General features: G+C 43.8%; 1 pseudogene; it reads right to left on the bottom strand.

Moving 5' to 3' along the window:
• Window positions 1-2,628: 2,628 nt before the first annotated feature.
• Window positions 2,629-23,151, bottom strand: LOC138766081 (cytochrome P450 2C23-like; annotated as a pseudogene).

The raw sequence follows: 23,151 nt of genomic DNA, 5'->3' as shown, positions 1-23,151 counted from the left end.
GTTACAAACCAGTATGTCTATGATAAAAACTAGCTGGGTGTGTTCATAATACAGTATTGCATAATACTGTTCTTGTATATTGTACAAGTGCAATAGTTAGCAACCACGATCACTTCCATTAACATGATGAAATTACTTTGCAACTCTCATATGTCAACACAGACCCCAAATGCTGTTTCTGAGAAAAGTGCACATTTTTTTCTTTTAAACACAGTGCCACTCTTGGGCTTCGACTGGTATTGCAGCTAAGCTCAGTTCAATTGTCAGATCACAGTCATGTGTTATCTTAGCTCCTTTTACTCCAGTTTCCTCCCACAATCCAAAACATACATATAGAGGAACTTAGATTAAGCTTAACCCTTTCATGACCATGGGTCATTAATTCCTCATATTCATAAATCCCATAAACTGAATACCCTAGCTCTGCCCCCTGCCGCTATTAGAAGCCTGTAACAGCGGCAGGGGAGAGAGGGGAGGGAGAAGAGCTCGCGGCTACGCGCCGTCCTTACCTCCCTGACGTTCCCCACTAGCCTCTGTAGCCAGGACGCCAGAAGCCCAAGGCTTCCGGTGTCCATGGCTACCATTGAGGCTCTGTACAGGGAGAATTCTTTGTCTGAAAAGCCATAAATGCTGCGGATGTTGCCGACCGCAGTATCTATGGGGTAAACTGTCAGCACCAGAGTGCGGCTCCCGGGCTGACAGTTGCAGCGGGTCCCTGGCTATCACTGCCAGCCGTGCAGCTTCTATGTCTGTGTCATCCTGCAATTTATGTCCACACATAACCTGGCACTGTTTTTGAATGTCTTCCAAAAGTCTTCCTCAGCTCAAAACAAGATTTTTATCCTTAATGATTACAAAATGGGCAGACTGATCCTGGTGTTAAATCAGAGACATGCGCTGTGCTTGGACCAAGTAAACAACTCACTTTCCACTCTCAAAGCATGCACCATACACCTTCCCTGTTCTCTGGCTACTACATAGAAGTTTTGATTAATAAAGTCAAGTGAGGACATGTGAACAATTCAGGGCAGAGCGACTCTTTTATCATCTTTCAACTTTCTCTAAGCTCAGGGCGCTCCTATGGACGATAGGAGTAGCAGCTATCAAACTACAGTACTGCTCTTATACAGTAATCAGTACACTTTATTTGTGCTCTGAAGGAGTGTAAAGCCAGGCTGATCTGTGCTTCTTTACTACCCAAGGCAAAAAAACTTTGATTTGTGCCCTCCTGCCCTAACTGTATAAATTATGTGACACATAAATACTACCACATAAAAACAAAAGGACACTATGGGCAGAAATTTCAAACAAAATAGTACTTAGTATTTAATTAGCATGATTAATCAATAAACACAATTTTAAAAAAAACGACATCAGAAATGTTTAAAATGTTTGCAAACTTGGACATATTGCTTTTGCTCATTTTACAGAGAGCAAAATACATTTTGTTCAATGAGGGGGGGGGGATAGTACCAATGACCTCATAGTGGGGGCCATGTTTAGATAATTTTGGAATGAATCACGCAGAACTCCTTTTGCAAAATGAAGCGAATTGACTTCATAAGATTCACTTCTCTCGTCTTTAAACACCACCATACGCTAAACACGAGTAGTGTTACAATAATACAATAAATACAATAAGCAACAATCACTTCAATATAATATACACACAATAGTACTGCCATAACCTAAACATAAATTATGCTGCTATTCAAACACATAACTAGAACTGCCATACATAGTGCTATCATTACAGACCCAAGGGTTGCCCAAATCACAAAACATAAAAAGTGCTCCTATGCTAGTCTGTCTGCCATGAATTTTCTTATTCAATTATTTAATTCAATATATTTTGCTGGACCCGCACTAGTTTCACCCCAAGGTAATAAAAACTTTCTTCCACTATATTTAAACCATAGAATTCCTCTAGTTCTCTTTGTGTCTGGCCTCAATTTAGTATTATTGATTTACCCCAATTTATTTAAAAAATACCAAAGATTACGAAAAAGATTACTTAAATCTATCAATTATTCTTAGGATGCTGATATCTGGACTCTGGACAAATAACTAAACATTGTTTGTATACATTATTATTTAGTCTTATTCTTTTTTTCAGACTAAAACCCTTTATCTGTACACCTTGTTTGATCACATTTGCCAAGGGCTTGATATACAATGCAAATAGTAATGGGGAAAGTGACAGGCTTGTCAGTTGCCCCTAGTTAGGGTGAAGGGGTTGGCCAGTTTATAGTAAAATTGTGCAGTGTACAGTATAAGTAAATATATTCACAGCACTTACTGACAGCAGCTCCCTTTGTACCTCATAGAGCTAAAATCAGAGAACCTTCCTGCAGGGTGTGCTTCCCTGCTCTGTGGTGAGTCTGTCCATAAGATGGCCAACATAGAGGAGCATGTGACCATGCCCCTCCCCAGTGCCCTCCATAGGTATATATGGAGGTTCAGTGATGGGACACTGGGGGTGGGGCATGGTCACGTGCTCCTCCATGTCGGCCATCTTATGGACAGACTCACCACAAGGTAGGGCAGCACAGCCTGAAGAAGGGGAGTCTGATTTTAGCTCTATGAGGTACACAGGGAGCTGCTGTCAGTAAGTATAATGAGTACAGTTACTAATACTGTACACTGAACAATTTTGCTATAAAGTGGCCAACCCCTTTACATTTACTTGTTAGTTTCTCACTTACAGTAGTGACAGGCAGGCAGTGGGAGAAGAATACAGCATTTTATCCACTTGATTATTCTAAATCCCGTATAACAAGACTTAAATACCTCTAATTTAGCAAGTACACGTTAGGTAGCTCAGTTACAAAAAGCTCCGAAAAGCTCCATACCAGAAAAAAATTGAACTCAGAACAATCAAAGTTTTTTTTTTACATAATTACATTACATTTATTAAAATAATTACAGATATTGTAAATTATAATATGTTGGGTATGTCGGTATAGACAAATAAAATATGTTAATAAGATATGTTTCCTTTATGGAAGATGTCCATCCTTAGCTCAAAAACGAGGGACAACGTTCATCTCATATGAACAAGGTCTTGAAGCATTGGTGTTGGGCACTGGCCTTATGCTCAGATTCTTTCTGTCTACAGTGGGCTCCAATGTAAACTTTTGCAGTATAGTAGTTAGAAACAGGAAGAGCTCCATGCGGGCCAGACCTTCTCCCATACACATGCGTTTGCCTGAGGAGACAGAACCCGTAGTGAAGAATTCAAAAAACATTATATATCGGGTATACAGCTGTATACTGCGAGTGTGCCAAAAGTTTGGTACTACTGTTTTGCATTCTGTGCGTAACATATACCAGTTCAATGCCTGTTGCCTGTAAGCATTCAAAAAAGGTATATTGTGTTTTGAGTTTACTGTTAAAAGGTTGTGATAGTGGCGTAATGCTGCAACTTTGGCGTGTTAGATGCACCTAGGCATGCTTCTCCTGCTGTCCAAGGTGTATTCCAGAGGTGTAAGCATCATTTCTTGAGGTGTCATTGGACTTGGTGACCTCCAAGTGGTCGAATTTTGGTTTCAAAGAAACCAGCATTGTTCTCCTATAGACTTTAATGGGATTCAATATTCAATCAAATAGTCAAACAGTCGGGTATTGCGGTCTACTCGAATCGAATTTAGAAATTTTGACTATTTCACTACTCAAAGCACTATATAGTTATACTTTTTTTTTTTTTACCATGTAACCCCATGTATGACAGATGCCAGTATGTGTTGTTTGTTTTAGGTATATGTCAGACATATATCTCAGGGTCTTCCCCCAGCATGTACGTAGGACAGACACTGCTGACACAATACGATCCTAATGCAAAGTAAGAAGCAATTTACTGGGCATAATATAATGTAAAGTTCTATGGAACTGAAGCGTAAAATGGACATCAGTGTGTATACATTAAATTCATGAATTGGTAAGCTCCCCTTCTGGTAAATAGCAACTTTTTAAATTGGTATTTCCAGCGATTTTCTTTATTTAAATGTCTGAAATCTGCCAATAACATTGTGCAAACACAGCTTTAGACTATGTTTGCACGGCGTAAGAGACCGGCCGTTCTGGTACTTAAGTTCCGGCCAGATAATCTTTCCGGCCGCAGTGTTCTGATGCCGGCCGGAAGCCGCTCGCTTCATTGTGTGAACTGACATGGGTTTGCACGGCCACAATTCAATAAATTACAGCCGCAGAAAACTGACGTGTCAGTTCTTTGAGGCGCTGCTAGGGATCCCGGACGGAGCGTGGATGTGGATGCGCTTCGGCCAGGATCCTATAAAAGAACATGCGGCCGTTGTTGCCATCGACTTTTATGTAGTGTGGACATAGCCTTAAAGGGAACCAATCACCTCAAAAATGCATATATAGCTTTTTAAATGTGCTGTTAGAGCACACAGCACACTTTCCATACATGTTTTTATATACTCCCTGCCTCCCCCGTGTAATCCATAAAGTAACTTTATAAAACTGGCGCCCGGTATGCAAATTACCTCAGGCAGTCACCTGGGCGGTGTTCGGCTAGATGGTAGTCACGGTCAGTCCGGGTCCCCTGGGCGTTCCTCGGCGGTAATCACGCCCCTCTGGGCGTGATTCAAATCACCCAGTAACTCCGACGTCACTCGGAAGCGCGCCGTGCACGACATCGGCGAGCCTTTGTTCTTACGCCGCCGCGCATGCGCAGTACACCCGCTTCCATTCTGGCTGTACTGCGCCTGTGCAGAATAGCCTCAAACTCCGGCTCACACTGAGTTCGAGGCTATTCTGCACAGGCGCAGTACAGCCAGAATGTACTGCGCATGTGCGGCGGTGTAAGAACGTAGGCACGCTGACGTCATGCACAGCGCGCTCCTGAGTGACGTTGGAGCTACTGGGTGATTTGAATCACGCCCAGAGGGGCTTGATTACCGCTGAGGAACGCCCAGGGGACCCGAACTGACCGTGACTACCATCTAGCCGAACACCGCCCAGGTGACTTCCTGAGGTAATTTGCATACCAGGCGCCAGTTTTATAAAGTTACTTTATGGATTACATGGGGGAGGCAGGGAGTATATAAAAACATGTATGGAAAGTGTGCTGTGTGCTCTAACAGCACATTTAAAAAGCTATATATGCGTGATTGAGGTGATTGGTTCCCTTTAAAGCAATTCATGTACCAAACTGCACAATTTTGGAATTTATTTATTTTTTATGCTGTTTGCCATCTGGTTTTATCAATATTAACGTGATACTGTATTCACCAACCCAACCTCCAAAACAGCTGGTTGTTTTTTTTTTTTAAATGTTCTTGATAGTTAGGGTAAAAAAATATCTTTCAATCTGCAGCAGCCAAGTCAGTAAGGTGTGGCACTGTTTAGACAAGCGATGAATAGGAGAAATCCCTGGGCTTTTCCTAATGACAAGGAGAGTGGGGAGGACGAAAAGAGAGGTGTCACAGACCTAGGGCACGGACGTTCTAGGCCACGCCTCATTGACATGGCTAGAGCAGATTAAAAGATAATTTTTTTACTCTAACCAAGGCATCAGGCGCATTTTGAAAGACAGAATCGAAAGGACTCACTTCAATCGAATGGACGGTACCAGTAGTTAGGGAAGGGGAGTTGGTGGATACAGTATCGCTTTAAATATTTATAGTTTGAACATGGCACACAGAATTCAATGTGTTGCCATTGCAATGCATTCAATTCATTTATTTGCTATTTTCTAGTACAGTCTGGCATAGTCAGACGTCCAATAAGGCCTTGGGCTGCCATGACAATGGATCAGCTCTCCGCCATCTTGTCGCGGGCAGCTGATCTGAACCGTGAACCCCTAATTACGCATGACCATGCTGTTTAAATGCCTGAACCTGCTTTATACACGGTTATCCTCACCGGAGTGAGTACACTTGTTCTGTGTGTCGTCACTGGGTTAAGTTCAATTTCAGTCATAGTTTGCTCTAGTTTTTGCTAGTTCAATATAATCAAATGATAGTCTCTTACCTGAAGAGAATGGCATGAAGGCTTCACTTTTCTTAAAGCAACCATTTCCATTAAGAAAATGTCCAGGATCAAACTCATCTGGGTTCCTGAATTGTTTGGGGTCTTTCAAGACAGAGGTCAGGACTGGAAAAACCAAAGTGCCCTGAAAGTATATGTAAAAAATATTCAGATCTAGAAAACTGGAAGTGTAAAAGTTCATAAATATGATAGTTTATAAAAAGAATGGATCGAAGATGAAGAGAAAGAGAAAATGTTACATATTAGACTAGAACAAAGTAACATGTGAATAACAGAGTTAGGGAGTCCAAAATTAAAGGGGTTATCCAGCGCTACAAAAACATGGCCACTTTTCCCCCTACTGTTGTCTCCAGTTCAGGTGTGCTTTGCAATTAAGCTCTATTTACTTCAATGGAACTGAGTTTCAAAACCCCACCCAAACTGAAGACTACAGTAGGGGAAAGTGGCCATGTTTTTGTAGCGCTGGATAACCCCTTTAAGAAGACCATCATTCTGTACCTTAGGAATGTGATATCCTCTGAAGGTCGTGTCCTTGCTCACAGCATGAGGCAGTCCTCCAGGGATGATGTCAGCAAATCTCTGGATCTCATGGATTACAGCCTCTGTATAGGGCATTTTGCTCTTGTCTTCTATTGATGGACAGCGGTCTCTACCTATTACATTGTCAATCTCTTTGTGGATTTTTTCTGTAATTTAGAAAAACAGATCACATAGTGCTTTTTCATGTATAATACCATAATTGTATGTATAGTACAGTCATGGCCAAAGGTTTTGAGAATGATACAAATATTAATTTTTACAAAAATTTTACTGCCTGTTTTTAAAATGGCAATTTGCATATACTTCAGAATGTTATAAAGAGTGATCAGCTTAACAGCAATTGCTTGCAAAGTCACTTAAAACACACTACAACATCATTGCAGCCCTGCCTTAAAAGGACAGCTAACATTGTTTCAGTGATTGCTCCATTAACACAGGTGTGGGTGTTGATGAGGACAGGGCTGGAGATAAATCTGTCATGACTAAGTAAGAATGACTCCACTGGACACTTTAAAAGAAGGCTGGTGCTTGGCATCATTGTTTCTCTTCTGTTAACCATGGATATCTATAAAGAAACACGTGTAGTCATCATTGCACTGCACAAAAATGGCCTAACAGGGAAGAGTATCACAGCTAGAAAGATTGCACCTCAGTCAACAATCTTCGCATCATCAAGATCTTCAAGAAAAGAGGTTCCATTGTTGCCAAAAAGGCTCCAGGGCGCCCAAGAAAGACCAGCAAGCGCCAGGACCGTATCTTAAAAGTGTTTCAGCTGCGGGATCGGGCTACCAGCAGTGCAGAGCTTGCTCAGGAATGGCAGCAGGCAGGTGTGAGTGCATCTGCATGCACTGTGAGGGGGAGACTCTTGGAGCAAGGCCTGGTCTCAAGGAGGGCAGCAAAGAAGCCACTTCTCTCCAGAAAAAACATCAGGGACAGACTGATATTCTGCGAAAGGTACAGGGAGTAGACTGGGTTAAAGTCATTTTCTCTGATGAATCCTCTTTCCGATTGTTTTGGACATCTGGAAAACATCTTATCCGGACAAGACGAGGTAAGCGCTACCACCAGTCTTATCTCATGCCAACTGTAAAGCATCCTGAAGCCATTCATGTTTGGGGTTGCTTCTCAGCCAAGGGAATCGTCTCTCTCACAGTCTTGCCTAAAAACACAGCGATGAATAAAGAATGGTACCAGAATGTCCTCCAAGAGCAACTTCTCCCAACCGTCCAAGAGCAGTTTGGCCATGAACAATGCCTTTTCCAGCATGATGGAGCACCTTGCCATAAAGCAAAGGTGATAACTAAATGGCTCAGGGAACAAAACATCCACGGCCTGGAAACTCCCCAGATCTTAAAGGACAAGTGCCATGAAAAACTTTTTCCCAGTAATTGAAGCACATTACAAAGTTATATAACTCTGTAATGTGCTTCAATCACCTATCTGCCTCCCTTCCCTGTCTTTCCCCCCTCCACCCCCCACCAGGAAGTGTCCTAACTCACACAGACCTAATTACTGCCATCACTGTCACCAGGCAGCTCCTTCTTGTGAGGACGAGTCATCAGCAGGAGGGCTGGTCTAGGTCCTGTTACAGCAGCCCCCCCTCCCCAGTCCAAGCGATGGCTTGCAGTTGTTCAGCCAATAGGAGCTGAGCAAGCTGAGTCACCTGACAAGGCAGGGGAGGGGGGGGGCTGCTGTAACAGGAGAAGGAGCTGAGAGAAGAGCTTGGTGACGGTGACGATAGTAATTAGGTCTGTGTGAGTTAGGACACTTCCTGGGGGGGAGGGGGGAAAAGACAGGGAAGGGAGGCAGAGAGGTGATTGAAGCATATTACAGAGTTATATAACTTTGTAATGTGCTTCAATTACTGGGAAAAAGTTTTTCATGGCACTCTTCCTTTAATTCCATTGAGAACTTGTGGTCAATCATCAAGAGACAGGTGGACAAACAAAAACCAACAAATTCTGACAAAATGCAAGCATTGATTGTGCAAGAATGGACTGCTATCAGTCAGGATTTGGTCCAGAAGTTGATTGAGAGCATGCCAGGGAGAATTGCAGAGGTCCTGAAGAAGAAGGGTCAACACTGCAAATAATGACTTGCTGCATTAACTCATTCTAACTTTTGAAATAAGCTTTTGTTACTCATAATATGATTGCAATTATATTTCTGTATGTGATAAAAACATCTGACAAACATAAAAACCAGAGGGCAGCAGATCATGTGAAAATATAATATTTGTGTCATTCTCAAAACTTTTGGCCATGACTGTATACTCACAAAATTAGCGATCAAAGATTTGTAAACGGTGTTAAATACTTAGGCCTTAAATCAACTGGTGTCAAAAAGTTATATAGATTTGTAATTTTTATCAAAAGTCTTCCCATAGTTATTAGCTACTATATGTCAAGAAATGTTTTATTTTCAGTCTGACACAGTGCTCTCTGCTGACATCTCTGGCTGAGACAGGAACTGCCCAGAGCAGGAGAGGTTTTCTATGGGGATTCATAGAAAACCGAGACAGAGTTCCTGTCTCGGTCAGAGATGTCAGCAGAGAGCACTGTGTCAGACTGAAAATAAAACAACATTTCCTGCATGACATATAGTAGCTAATAAGTATGGGAAGACTTGAGATTATTTAATAGAAGTAAATTACAAATCTATATAACTTTCTGATATCAGTTGATTTGAAAGAAAAAGATTTTAGCTTGATAACCCCTCTAAGCACATGGCATATAACTATAGAACACATATCAATAATATGATGCCTTTTTTCATGACCCGGTGAATGTGTAATAGGTTGAACTTGCTTAAAAGAGGGGTGCAAGAGGAGTGTTTTTGGTGTGTTTAATCCCTTCAGACTTGTGGTCAATAAAATTATAAAAATAAAATTTTAAAAAATGGCTCAAAACTAGTTTTTTTTTTTAGCTTACACAAAAATGTGGTTGACCATGTCTTTGTATACACTAAAAAAATGGATGAGTTTTGATGGAATTTTAAAATCCTTTTTTATAAGTCAATGGAAAAACGGATCAAAATGGATGCACACAAATGCCAATGCATCAGTTTTTTATCAATTTTCTACATAAAAAGGATGAAAAACTGATGCATTTGCATTTGTGTGCATCCATTTTGCATCCACAATGTGAACCCAGCCTTAACCTGGATAAGAGTTCTGCTTTAGGGGTGGGAAAGATAGAAACAGGGCTGGCCTTAAGGGTGTGCGACCTATGCAACCATTCAGGGCGCATCACCCAGCCAATCAAAAGGGGGAGCCTCCCAGAAGCTAGGTGAGTATCAGTATTTTGTTTTTTCTTTTCATCATTGCATAAGGGCAATGAAATTGCTGGCTCAATGCCACGTGGTTACCATGGGAGTTTAACAGAGACTTTAGTTATATATAAATATATGCATCGACTCTAATTGTAAAATAATCAATAAAGGATAAAAGGAGGCACTCACCAGCAGTGTATTCAGACCATCCAGTTGGTCTCCCCCGCTCCCCCTACGCACAGCAATAAAAGCCGGATGGTCTGAATACACTGCTGGTGAGTGCCTCATTTTATCCTTTATTGATTGTTCATACAGCATGTTTATTTCGGATTGAGCACCACCACATACCGGACCCAGCCTGAGATAGTGCCATCTAGTGGAGAACCAGGCAGTGCCATCACTTTTTGTCTTTCTTGTTGGACTATAAGGGCGGGTTCACACTACGGAATTCTCGCGGACAATGTCCGCGGAATTCCGTCAGCTGTCCGCCCGCACGGGCACGCACTTTTCCGCCAGCTACATAGACACCATTCTATGGGCCGGCGTATTCCGCGATCCGCTAAAAGAAGTGACATGACACTTCTTTAAGCGTATAGCGGAATACGCCGGCCCATAGAATGGTGTCTATGGGGCTGGCGGAAAGGCGCCCAGATGTGCGGGCGGACAGCTGACGGAATTCCGCGGACATTGTCCGCGAGAATTCCGCAGTGTGAACCCGCCCTAATTGTAAACTGTGCTATTGCCTTATTGTTTTTTAGATTTCAGAAACAGCATAATTACAGAACTATTGATGACATTAGTGGATTTGACTGATATTGGGAGGCAGAGGCGTAACATGGAGTTTTGCACAATTTGTAACAATTTGTAACATTTGTAACATGTACCCCATGTGCCATTTGTCATACTGGTAAATTCTTATGTGTCAGGACTTTAGAACCCCTCTGTAATCCTATAGCTTTGATAAGAAATAACATAAATAATATACAAATAAAAAAAAACAACACAGTTGATTACCTTGTATATCTGGATATTTCATGAGTATAAGGAATCCATAGGTCAATGTCAGACTTGTAGTCTCGGTTCCAGCAAAAATAAGTCTAAAATTGCTGCCTCTAGGTTTTCCTGATGAAATTCTGTTTTTGGATTCTTTTTTTCCTGGAAATTTTAAATTATTTTAATTATCAGACAAACACGTGGCTTTAGTTGTTTTTTTTTGTCACAAAAACCACTGCTCTGTTATGGATGGTTATCCCATAGAGCAGGCATGTCCAAAGTCCGGCCCGCGGGCCATCTGCGGCCCGTGTTCCGAACTTTTACGGCCCCCCAGGTATCCGGCAGCAACATATACCTTGCCCCCATGCCACTCTAGAGCACAGAAAAAGAAAGCCGAAATCTCGCGATGTCCGAGATTTCGGCTTTCCTTTCCCGTGCAGTAGAGCAGTGGTTTTCAACCAGTGTGCCGCGGGCGCCGTCCCCCTCACCTACTGGCCCGGACGTGCTCCTCCAATCAGGGGAGACCAGGAGCGTGGTGCGCCACGCACCACGCTCCCGGTCTCCCCTGATTGGAGGAGCACGTCCGGGCCAGTAGGTGAGGGGGACGGCGCCCACGGCGAGCATCTCAAGGAAGGTGAGCAGGGATGGGGGAGAAACAGGAGAGAAGCAGGGGGGAGAGAAACATGGGGATGGGGGATAAGCAGGGGGGAGAGAAACATGGGGATGGGGGAGAAGCAGGGGGGAGAGAAACATGGGGATGGGGGAGAAGCAGGGGGGAGAGAAACATGGGGATGGGGGAGAAGCAGGGGGGAGAGAAACATGAGGATGGGGGAGAAGCAGGGGGGAGAGAAACATGGGGATGGGGGAGAAGCAGGGGGGAGAGAAACATGGGGATGGGGGAGAAGCAGGGGGGAGAGAAACATGGGGATGGGGGAGAAGCAGGGGGGAGAGAAACATGGGGATGGGGGAGAAGCAGGGGGGAGAGAAACATGGGGATGGGGGAGAAGCAGGGGGGAGAGAAACATGGGGATGGGGGAGAAACAGGGGGGAGAGAAACATGGGGATGGGGGAGAAACAGGGGGAAGAGAAACATGGGGATGGGGGAGAAGCAGAGGGGAGAGAAACATGGGGATGGGGAGAAACAGGGGAGAGAAGCATGGGGATGGGGGAGAAGCAGGGGGGAGAGAAACATGGGGATGGGGAGAAGCAGGGGGGAGAGAAACATGGGGATGGGGGAGAAGCAGGGGGGAGAGAAACATGGGGATGGGGGAGAAGCAGGGGGGAGAGAAACATGGGGATGGGGAGAAACAGGGGGGAGAGAAACATGGGGATGGGGGAGAAACAGGGGAGAGAAGCATGGGGATGGGGGAGAAGCAGGGGGGAGAGAAACATGGGGATGGGGGAGAAGCAGGGGAGAGAAGCATGGGGAGAGAAACATGGGGATGGGGGAGAGAAACAGGGATATCCCTTTTGTGTTTATCGAAACAGGCCCAGGTTTTACACTGAGTGAGTATAAATACATTTAGAATCTATATTATTAACTATATGTATAATATGTACTGTTTAAGTGTCATTTTGTGCCATTTTGGTTGGTGGTGTGCCCCGGGATTTTTTAAGTATAAAAAGTATGCCGTTTTCAATAAACTTTGTAAAAAAAAAGTTTATTTGCATTCATTTTAATGGTCCAAAGAATGTCAAGCAAAATGTTTGGCCCTCGCACATGTTCACTTCATTAAATTTGGCACTCTTCGAAAAAAGTTTTGACATGCCTGCCATAGAGTGTCAACCACCGGCCACCCATAATCATGAAACTGTGCAATGGCTCCTAGAATCTGATGGGCCCTATAGTGTTCGGAATATTATGTGCAAGGGGCCTAAAAGTGCAGGGTAACGAGATTTAGTATGCTTTTTGCTTTATTACAATTCTTTATTACATATACTCAGTATTACTGTACCAACACTTGTATTATGGCACATGAAAAGGGAAACCCCACTATCTTAAGGTCTCCCTTGGAGGACAACTCCAGCCAAAACATATTTGTTAATATGTTATTTACTTAGGGTACAAACCCACTTGCCGAATCTGCAGCGAGTCTCTTTGTTGCGTTTTTGCAGCGAGACTCGCTGCAGAACCCAGCCCTATACTTTCATTAGCAGAGAAACTCGCAGCAGGGATGTACATCCCTGCTGCGATTTTGTCTGCAGCCCTCCCCATTAACCCCCTAGCCGCCGGACATTATGCATTACCGGGTCCCCTTTTCCTGCTTGCTTCGGGGCTCCCAGTGTCTTCACGGCCCGCCCGGCCAATCAGTGCACTGCGGCGGGGCAGCGCACTGATTGGCCGGGCAAAACGTGGCGGGAGCCGCCGAAGCAAGCAGGAGCGGGGACCTGGTAATGTATATCCTGCCCGCTCCCCTGCAGCCCCGATCGCCCCCAGCCCCCGGCTGCATGATCGCCCCCAGCCGCATGATCGCCCCCCCGCACCCACCGGCCGCACGATCGCCCCCCCCCCCCGCAAACCCCTGCAGCACCGATCGCCCCCAGCCCCCGGCCGCATGATCGCCCCCCACACCCCCCGGCCGCACGATCGCCCCCCACAGCCCCCGGCCGCACGGGCTGCGGGGGGCGATCGTGTGGCCGGGGGCTGCGGGGGGGCGATCGTGCGGCCGGGGCTGCGGGGGGCGATCGTGCGGCCGGGGGCTGCGGGGGGCGATCGTACGGCCGGGGGATGCAGGGGGCGATCATGCGGCCGGGGGCGATCGGGGCTGCAGGGGGGGCGGGCAGGATATACATTACCAGGTCCCCACTCCTGCTTGCTTCGGCGGCTCCCGGCACGTTCTGCCCGGCCAATCAGTGCGCTGCCCCGCCGCAGCGCACTGATTGGCCGGGCGGGCTGTGAAGACACCGGGAGCCCCGAAGCAAGCAGGAACGGGGACCCGGTAATGTATAATGTCCGGCGGCTAGGGGGTTAATGGGGAGGGCTGCAGACAAAATCGCAGCAGGGATGTACATCCCTGCTGCAAGTTTCTCTGCTAATGGAAGTATAGGGCTGGGATCTGCAGCGAGTCTCGCTGCAAAAACGCAGCAAGGAGACTCGCTGCAGATCCGGCAAGTGGGTTTGTACCCTTAAGGAAAGTTAGACAAATTCCTAATGTACATTATCTCCTTAAGGTTACAAACCCACTTGCTGGATCTGCAGCGAGTCTCCTTGCTGCGTTTTTGCAGCGAGACTCGCTGCAGATCCTGGCCCTATACTTTCAATAGCAGAGAAACTCGCAGCAGGGATGTACATCCCTGCTGCGATTTTGTCTGCAGCCCGCCCCATTAACTCCCCGGCCGCCGGACATTATACATTACCGGGTCCCCGTTCCTGCTTGCTTCGGGGCTCCCGGTGTCTTCACGGCCCGCCCGGCCAATCAGTGCGCTGCGGCGGGGCAGTGCACTGATTGGCCAGGCGGAACGTGCCGGGAGCCGCTGAAGCAAGCAGGAGCTGGGATCAGGTAATGTATATCGCCCCCAGCCCCCGGCCGCACGATCGCCCGCAGCCCCCGACCGCACCATCGCCCGCAGCCCCCGGCCGCACGATCGCCCCCAGCCCTGCAGCCCCCGACCTCACGATCGCCCCCAGCATCGCAGCCCCCGGCCGCACGATCGCCGCCAGCGGGCGATCGTGCAGCCGGGGGGCTGGGGGCTGCAGGCGATCATGCGGCCGGGGGCTGCGGAGCTGCGGGCGATCGTGCGGCCAGGGGCTGGGGGGCTGCAGGCGATCGTGCGGCCGGGGGCTGCAGGGCTGGGGGCGATCGTGCGGCCGGGGGCTGCGGGGCGATCGGGGATGCAGGGGGGCGGGCAGGATATACATTACCAGGTCCCCGCTCCTGCTAGCTTTGGCGGCTCCCGGCACGTTCCGCCCGGCCAATCAGTGCGCTGCCCCGCCGCAGCGCACTAATTGGTCGGGCGGGCCGTGAAGACACCGGGAGCCCCGAAGCAAGCAGGAACGGGGACCCGGTAATGTATAATGTCCGGCGGCCGGGGGGTTAATGGGGCGGGCTGCAGACAAATTCGCAGCAGGGATGTACATCCCTGCTGCGAGTTTCTTTGCTATTGAAAGTATAGGGCCAGGATCTGCAGCGAGTCTCGCTGCAAAAACGCAGCAAGGAGACTCGCTGCAGATCCGGCAAGTGGGTTTGTAACCTAAGGCCTGAAATGGCCTTAAGGACCAGGCCAATTGTCACTTTTGCGTTTTCGTTTTTTCCTCCTCGCCTTCTAAGACCCATAATTTTTTTATTTTCCACCTGCAGGGCTAGGTGAGGGATTGTTTTTTTCAGGAGCAGGTGGACTTTGTAATGGCATATTTTAATCTGCCATAAAATGAAAGACGGAATCCCAAAAATATCATTTATGGGGTGAATTTGTGTCAAAAAATGTGATTCCTCTATTATTTTTTTTTTTTTTTTTTGGGGGGGGGGGCGGGGATGTTCCATGTTTACATAATGCACTTTACGGTAAAACTGAAATTTTTTCTTTATTTTATAGGTCAGTCTGAACACAGCGATATGCATGTCTACATAGGTTTTCTAACGTTTTACTATTTTTATTAGCTGTAAAACCTTTTTTTTTTTTTTTTTTTTTTTTGCAAATAGGTATATTTAAAATGACCCTATTGTGACTCTTATAGCGCTTTTATGTTTTCACCTACGGGGTCGTATTGGCTATCATTTTTTGCACCATGATCTCTAGTTTTTATAAGTAACATTTTTTTCTAGATCAGACGTATTGATCGCTTTTTATTATTTTTTTCATACAATAACAATATTGTTTTATTTTAATAGAACGCGCGATTACACACACACACTATGGTCTATTATATGTTAATTAACTTTATTATTTTATGTGTTTTAAGTATAAACTGGTAAGGAGGGGTATTTTCATTTTTATTGGGGGAGGGGCTTTGGGACATTTTTTTAAAACTTTTTTTAAAAATAGTTTTTTACACTTTTTTTGGCCTCTTAGGGGGCTTTTACACTATTACATTAGATTGCTAACATTGATTCCTGCTATGCCATGGCACAGCAGGGATCAGTGTTATCGGCAATCTTCTGATAGAGCCTGCCCGTGGCCTGTGGCAGACTCTATCAGAAGACCTAACTGCAGTAGACCTCCGGCAGTCAGGCCATGCGATCTGGACCCCCACAGACACGCTACAAAGGTCCCGATCGGTAAGTGACAGGAGATGCTCCTGTCACTTAAACGCGCCTCTGTGGCGTTTAAGGGGTTAATGGTGGGCTGCCGCATAATCTCGGCAGCACGCCATTGAGGGTGAGAGCCTGACTGTTGATAGCAGCCGTTCCTCACCCGCTCTGAAGTAAGCTCAGCTCCTGAGCTCGCCACAGAGGACGGCCCCCATGCAGGGTCTACATGTACGCCCTGATGCGCTAAGTCCCAGGCGGCGGGAGGACGCCCGCTGTCCTTAATGGGTTAATTATGGGACATTAATTAATGTACATTAGGAATTTGTCTAACTTTCCTTAAGTAATAACATATAAAAAAATATGTTTTGGCTGGAGTTGTCCTTTAAAGATCTGAAAATCGAAGATTATCTACAAACCCACCTCTTCCATCTTCATAAGGAAGCAGTCTATGATGTCACGAGCGCAGTTCTTATCCAGAGTCGCTCTGTGTTTGGTCACCATCTCTTTAACAAAGATTCTCAGGCTGTCCATAGTTTTAAAGATTTTTTGGTGAGGACCTGGAATGTGGGGCATTATGGTCGGAAATATATTAAGGAGCTGTGTAAAGATGAAAAAAGTAAACATTATATTTTTATGGTCATCAAATGCGTGTAAAGAGAAATACATATCTAGGCTGTTCACAGATAGTATTTTCGTCGGTCTTTTCATTAGTTTTTTTTCTTTTCCCCCAACCAAAACCAGTAGTGAGTTGAAAATGCACGATGTTGGCTAATACTTGTCTTTCAACATGTTGAATGATCTTTGAATGATAACGACAGCCTGCTGACCTTCGCCCCGCATAATAGGAGCGGCGGCAGCAGACCGCCACTACCTCCTATGGGCTCCCCGGACAATCATACGCTCCTCCCCTGTTCTGACCCATTCGCTGTTGGCGCCTGTAATAGCAGCGGCACTGAGCGGGAACAAGGAGCCAGCAAGCGCAAAAGCCTACTCTATGGCAAATGAGACTGAGACAAAAGTCAGAAAGTGCATTGTACAATGGTCCAGCCCTCATATATAAATAGGGTCAAGCCCATAAAGGTTAGTGAGCAAGGCACCTGTGTGTGAAAATATAAACTGATGAGGCATACAGAAAAACTGCTGACTAGTGATGAGCGAATAATGAGATATTCGAACATTCAATATTCGTATGAATATCCCGCGAATATTCGAATATTCGATTGAATATTCAATCCCATTAAAGTCTGTGGGAACAAGTATTCGATTAGTGAAAAACATCTATTTGACCACTTGGAGGGTGAAACCGGAAGCTGGGGGATTTGAACGCTTATCGAATATCTATCAAATATTCGCGGGATATTCGTTCGAATATCTCACTATTCGATCGAATATTTATTCGATCAAACAGTATTCGCTCATCACTACTGCTGACTTAAAGCATTTGGGGAGAAATATATATATTTTTATCTATGTATCATATTGGCAGTTCTGTGTTAGCAAAGACTTCAGAAGAGAAGGATTTAGGGGTAGTGATTTCTGACAGCCTTAAAATGAGTCACCAGTGCCACCAGGTGGTAGAGAAAGCAAACCGTATGCTGGGCTGTATAGCTAGAGGTATAACCAGTAGGAAAAGGGAGGTTGGGATCTCACTGTATAGAGGTCTAGTGAGATCACATCTGAAATAATGTGTCCAGGTCTGGAGACCTCACCTGCAAAATTTATAAAATATGACGGGAAAGACTTAAAGACCTAAATCTAAGAAGTCTTTAAAAAAGAAGGTGAAGATGGGACATTATCAAAACCTTTAAATATGTTAAAGGTATAAATAAGATAGTAGGAAAATATTTTTAATAAGAAACTGAACATGAGGACTTGATAAATGTAATTTAAAGGGAACCTGTCACCCCCCCGTGCCGGTGTGACAGGCTCCCGACCCCCCGTTAGAGCCCCCTATACTCACCTGATCCCACCGGGTCCCGCTTCTGGAGGTGGTCGGGTGATAAAGATCTCGCCCGGCGCGCGCGCTGAGAGATAAGTCCAACACCCATAGAGAATGACAGGAGAGTCCAGTGCTCCGTCATTCTCTATGAGTGTTGGACTCATCTCTCAGCGCGCGCAGCGGCTGAGATCTTTATCACCCAACCACCTCCAGAAGCGGGACCCGGCGGGATTAGGTGAGTATAGGGGGCTCTAACGGGGGGTCGGGAGCCTGTCACCCCGGCACGGGGGGTGACAGGTTCCCTTTAAAAGCATTTCAGTTTTGTTCTTTTTTGGTAATTTCATAATTTACTGTAACTGTCACTGTCATGTGATCACCATTCTGTCCCTAAGAAAATCACAGTGTGTCAGAGGAAGTGGTCTGTCTTGGGAAAACTGACTAAGTGAAGTGAAGTATGATGAAACCACTTTTGACTCATGGCTATACTCATACACACTGTAGACATTTTGTTATAGTTACCTGCCCTGAACGGGAGTTAAACATCTGAAGAATAGCGTAAAGATGTGACAGGAGAGTCAAGAAATGTTGGTCTTCATAGTCAAATCTTTCTCCAAATACAACAGAGCAAATGACATTGGAAACAGCACGTCGTAGTGTATATACTGGGTCAATCGGAGTATCTGTTAGTAAATGTAAAGAAGTGGCTAAACATTACATAATTATTATATATTTTATAATATATTATACAGTATATGGCTAGATTCACATAAAGTTATTTTTTATAAAAAAAAAACAAAAAACGGATTCTGATTGCAATGAAATCAGCGTCCATTTTTTCCGCAATTGCGCACTGTGTTCCAACATTGTTATTATAACGTCTTTTCTTTAGAACGGGCATTAAAATAATGAACATGCCTATTATTTCTGGACGCTGTTCGGCAAACAGCGTTCGGAAAATAGCTGGTGGCCGTACTTCACATTGGGGTGAATGGTTAACCGTTAACGGTAACCGCAGTTTAGTTGTAAAAAGATAACGTTCCTGCAGGTGTTGCAGCAGTATCGGCTGCAGGAACGTGTTGAACGCCACCTGGCATCTGGCAGTATAACACCATCCATTGTTATGCAACGGATGGTGTTATACCAAGTATGGGAAATATGGACCATGGTAAAGTTTATTACACAGTAGGATAGAATGATGTGTATGGCAAGCTGTAAAAATTTGACCATATATAACAGATTGACTAAGAATATATATATATATTTTTTTAAACTCAGCGCACCTTTGTCCTTCATTAATTTTTCAGTGAGACACCGGGCTTCCTCTTGGATTCTTTCTTCAATGCTCCTCTTTCCCATTCCAAAATTTCTCAAAGTTGTCAGAGAAAATCGACGAAGCATTTTCCATCTTTCTCCATTGCTTCCAATGACCCCTGTAAGATCAAGCATGTAGTTAAAGGGGATGTCCAGAATTAGAAAAACATGGGTGATTTGTTCCAAAAACTGATCCAGTTCTGTCGACAGGTTGAGTGTGGCCTTACATACGTGTTAGCCGTACAGCCGATCAGCAATACAAAGACAGATATAGGGATTTTGTTGGAAGACAACTTCAATAAATAAAAATTCTAACAAAAAAATATACCTTACATCTAGAAGTTTCTCAATTCATATGTTTTTGTTCAGCATATCCAAATCTCTATATTGTCATGTATAGTGGGCACCATTATAGTAGCTATGTCTAACCAGGCCAAAAGGGTCTGGTAGGTTTTGCAGTCTTCAGATAAGTTAAATGTTTTAACTCTACCTACCTACCTATCCATGCATATAGCTAAATAATGAAGATGGGGATAAAGTGATGGTGTAGTGATAACTAGAAATGAGCAAACCTCACACATGCTTGGGTTCGTCCGAACCCGAAAGTGCGGCATTTGATTAGTGGTGGCTGGAGAAATTGTATGGAGCGCTAAGGCTGTCTGAAAAACATAGATACAGCCATAGGCCATAGGCTTTTCCAATGCTGCACACTTGGGCTCTAACAAACTCGAGCGTGTTTGATGTCCGCCCATATCTAGTGATAGCACTGTATTAGTTATATGTAATATAATAATCTTATGCAAATACAATTTTCTGATACCAAAATATCTCCTTAATAAACCCTGTATCTGGAGAACATGCTCAGGGCAGATTTGTAGCCTCTGGAGGTAAGAAGAAAGTTTCTATCCACTATTTTGGAAACTAATAATAATAAATATAATATAATATATAATATATATATATATATATATATATATATATATATATATATATATATATATAATAATTATTATTATTATTATTATTATTATTATTACTATTATTTTGTTGTTGTTTTAGTTGTTGTTGTTTTAGCAGCCTGTTTAATAATGGAGGTCTAAACCTCTTTATCAATATGCCGTTATTCGCAGGAAATGAGGTTCAGAACAGCTGAAGTTGCACAATATGAAAAACAGATTACACAAGCACTACCTGATAGCTCCTGGGATAACTATAAATCCTTTGAACTCATATTTGTTTTAAATGAACTATGAGTGAAATCTACTTCCAAATTATTATATGTATTGCTTTCCAATCTCTTGTATATCTAAGGTATAGAGAGAAATGTATAAATGTAGCTTTATAGAATAATTTACATAGAAATTATAAAAAATAAATGTTATTTTAGATATTACTTTATCGTCTTACCAAAATCCTTATTAAAAAACTCCCCAGCTCCCGTGTCTCCTCTATCACTAAACGCGTCATTGTGGTCTACCAATGCTTCCTTCACTGCATCGTATCCAATTAGTATGATGGTCCGAAGGTTCGCTATATAGAGGGTATAGACCGGTCCATACTTCTCACTCAGCTAAATAGAGATAAAGATATATAAAATGCAAAAAGCCTATTACAGACCTCAGCAGAAACCATATACTTAGAAACAAGGAGCCTGCCAAATGAGATTAAGAAAACCTTACCCAGAATGCTTGGTAAATGCTTTAAAGGGGTACTCAAGCGAAAATATTTTTCTTTTAAATTAACTGGTGTCAGAAAGTTAAATAGATTTGTAATTTACTTCTATTCAAAAATTACTTCTATTAAAAATCTCAAGTCTTTCCATACTCATTAGCTACTATATGGCATGCAGGAAATGCTGTTTTATTTTCAGACTGGCACAGTGCTCTCTGCTGACATCGCTGGCCGAGACAGGAACTGTCCAGAGTAGTAGCAAATTTGCAGAGAAAACCTTTCCTGCTCTGGGCAGTTTCTGTCTCAGACAGAGATGGCAGCAGAGAGCACTGTGTCAGACTGAAAAGAGAACACCATTTTCTGCAGGAAATACAGCAGCTGATATTTTGAAATAAAAGTAAATTACAAGCCTATCTAACTTTTTGAAACCAGTTGATTTGAAAGAAAAATATTTTCACTGGACAATCCTTTAGGCACTTTAATAAAATTCCTGCATATAACTATCACATGTTATAGATCCCAGAAGGTGGATTGCCTTTTAGGAGTCTCCAGAAAGACCATCTATTCGGAAGACCCAGCACATTACATGTTTTCTATTAATTTTAATGTGCACCATGTAATGCTTTATTTTTCCTGCGGAGGTGCTGAAGGCACATTGAACACAGCTTGATTCCCAGCAGATACATCTGATTGTTTAACCCCTTCAAGACAGAGCCCTTTGATGCACAAAAGTCTGGGTCAAATTAATGCAATGTTCCTCCCTGCCCTCTAAGAGCCATAGCACTTTTAGTTTTCGACCTTCAGGGCTTGTTGGGGTGTCATTTTTTGCGCCATAATCTCTAGTGTTTATTAATATCATACTTGTGTAACAGAAAAATTTTGATCCCTTTTTAATATTTTTTTTCTCATATATAATTAAAAAAAAATCAGCAATCCAGGTGGGATTTTTTTTTGTTATTTGTTTACGCCATTCTCCATGTGGGAACAATAATGTAATATCTTAATATCAGACAATTCCACATGCTGCAATATGGTATATGTTTATTTATTCTTAATTTTTTTTTTTTTTTTTTTTTATAACAGGCAAGGGGGTATATTAAACTTTTATGGGGGGGGGGTATAAGTTTTTTTTTTATACTTTAAAAACACTTTTTACTACACTTTTTTTAGACTTTTTTTACAGTAAAACATGCAATCATTAGATTGCATGTACTGATCTAAGCTATGCCATAACATAGCATAGATCAGTGTTATCGGCGATCTATGTATAGAGCCTGCCTGAGAGCAGACACTATGCATAGAGCGCCGAACCGACAGGACGGAGGTAAGAGGCATACCCCCGTCGGCACATGTGATCGGGATCACTCGGTGACAGATGCTTGTTCTGTCACTGAGTACCTCAAACGCCGTGATCGTTATAGATCACTTCGTTTAAGGGGGTTAATGAGATGCAGCTGCGGGATCGCAGCTGCCTCTCATTACCCTCATCTTCCTGGGAACTGATGTGTGCGGGACCGCTCTCTCTGCAGCGGTCCCACACACATCAAACCCCTTCAGTGTCAGGAACGTGCATATACGTTCCTGCTGCACTCAGTATTTGCAGTGGGAACGTATATCTACGTATTGCTGATGGGAAGGGGTTAAAGTGGTATGCCGGTACTTGGAACCTTGTGATCATTTTAGTATTCATTTTAGTGATCATTTAGTATTGTGTATTCTTGCAAAACACAGTACACATGTATGTCAAACAATTGCTTTCTGTAGTAAAACCAATGTTATGTTATCCACTGTACTCTCACTTACATATACTGTTCTAACCTAACAAAACTATCATTAGGATACATTTGGGACTGTCATGGGGACATCAAATGCTCCTCATTTACCCAGTATACTAGCATAGGCTTTATTGCAGTCTACAGTATTTTATTCAAATAAGCAGCAGACACTGTCTTAAAATATCTCTATAAATAACCCTATAAAGATTGAATTGTAGAACAGATATGGGGAATATGAATTTGTATATAGGTGTACATACCTTAACTAAAGACTGTGGTAGCTCTGTGGTGCTGATCTGAAGGATGTTCCCCAGACCAGGTAGTGGTGTAGGTCCTGGGGGTAGGTTATTGTATTTGACCCTACTCCACCATTTAATGAGATAAATTAGGAGAGTGACCCCAGTGGCCAGGAGAAGTGTTGCTGCAATATTCAGAGCCATCCCGCTCTCCA

Source organism: Dendropsophus ebraccatus, chromosome 10, assembly GCF_027789765.1.
Source record: "Dendropsophus ebraccatus isolate aDenEbr1 chromosome 10, aDenEbr1.pat, whole genome shotgun sequence".
In the NCBI taxonomy this organism is placed as follows: Eukaryota; Metazoa; Chordata; class Amphibia; order Anura; family Hylidae; genus Dendropsophus; species Dendropsophus ebraccatus.
Note: the sequence above shows the minus strand (reverse complement) of the source record. Positions and strands in the feature narration are given on the sequence as shown.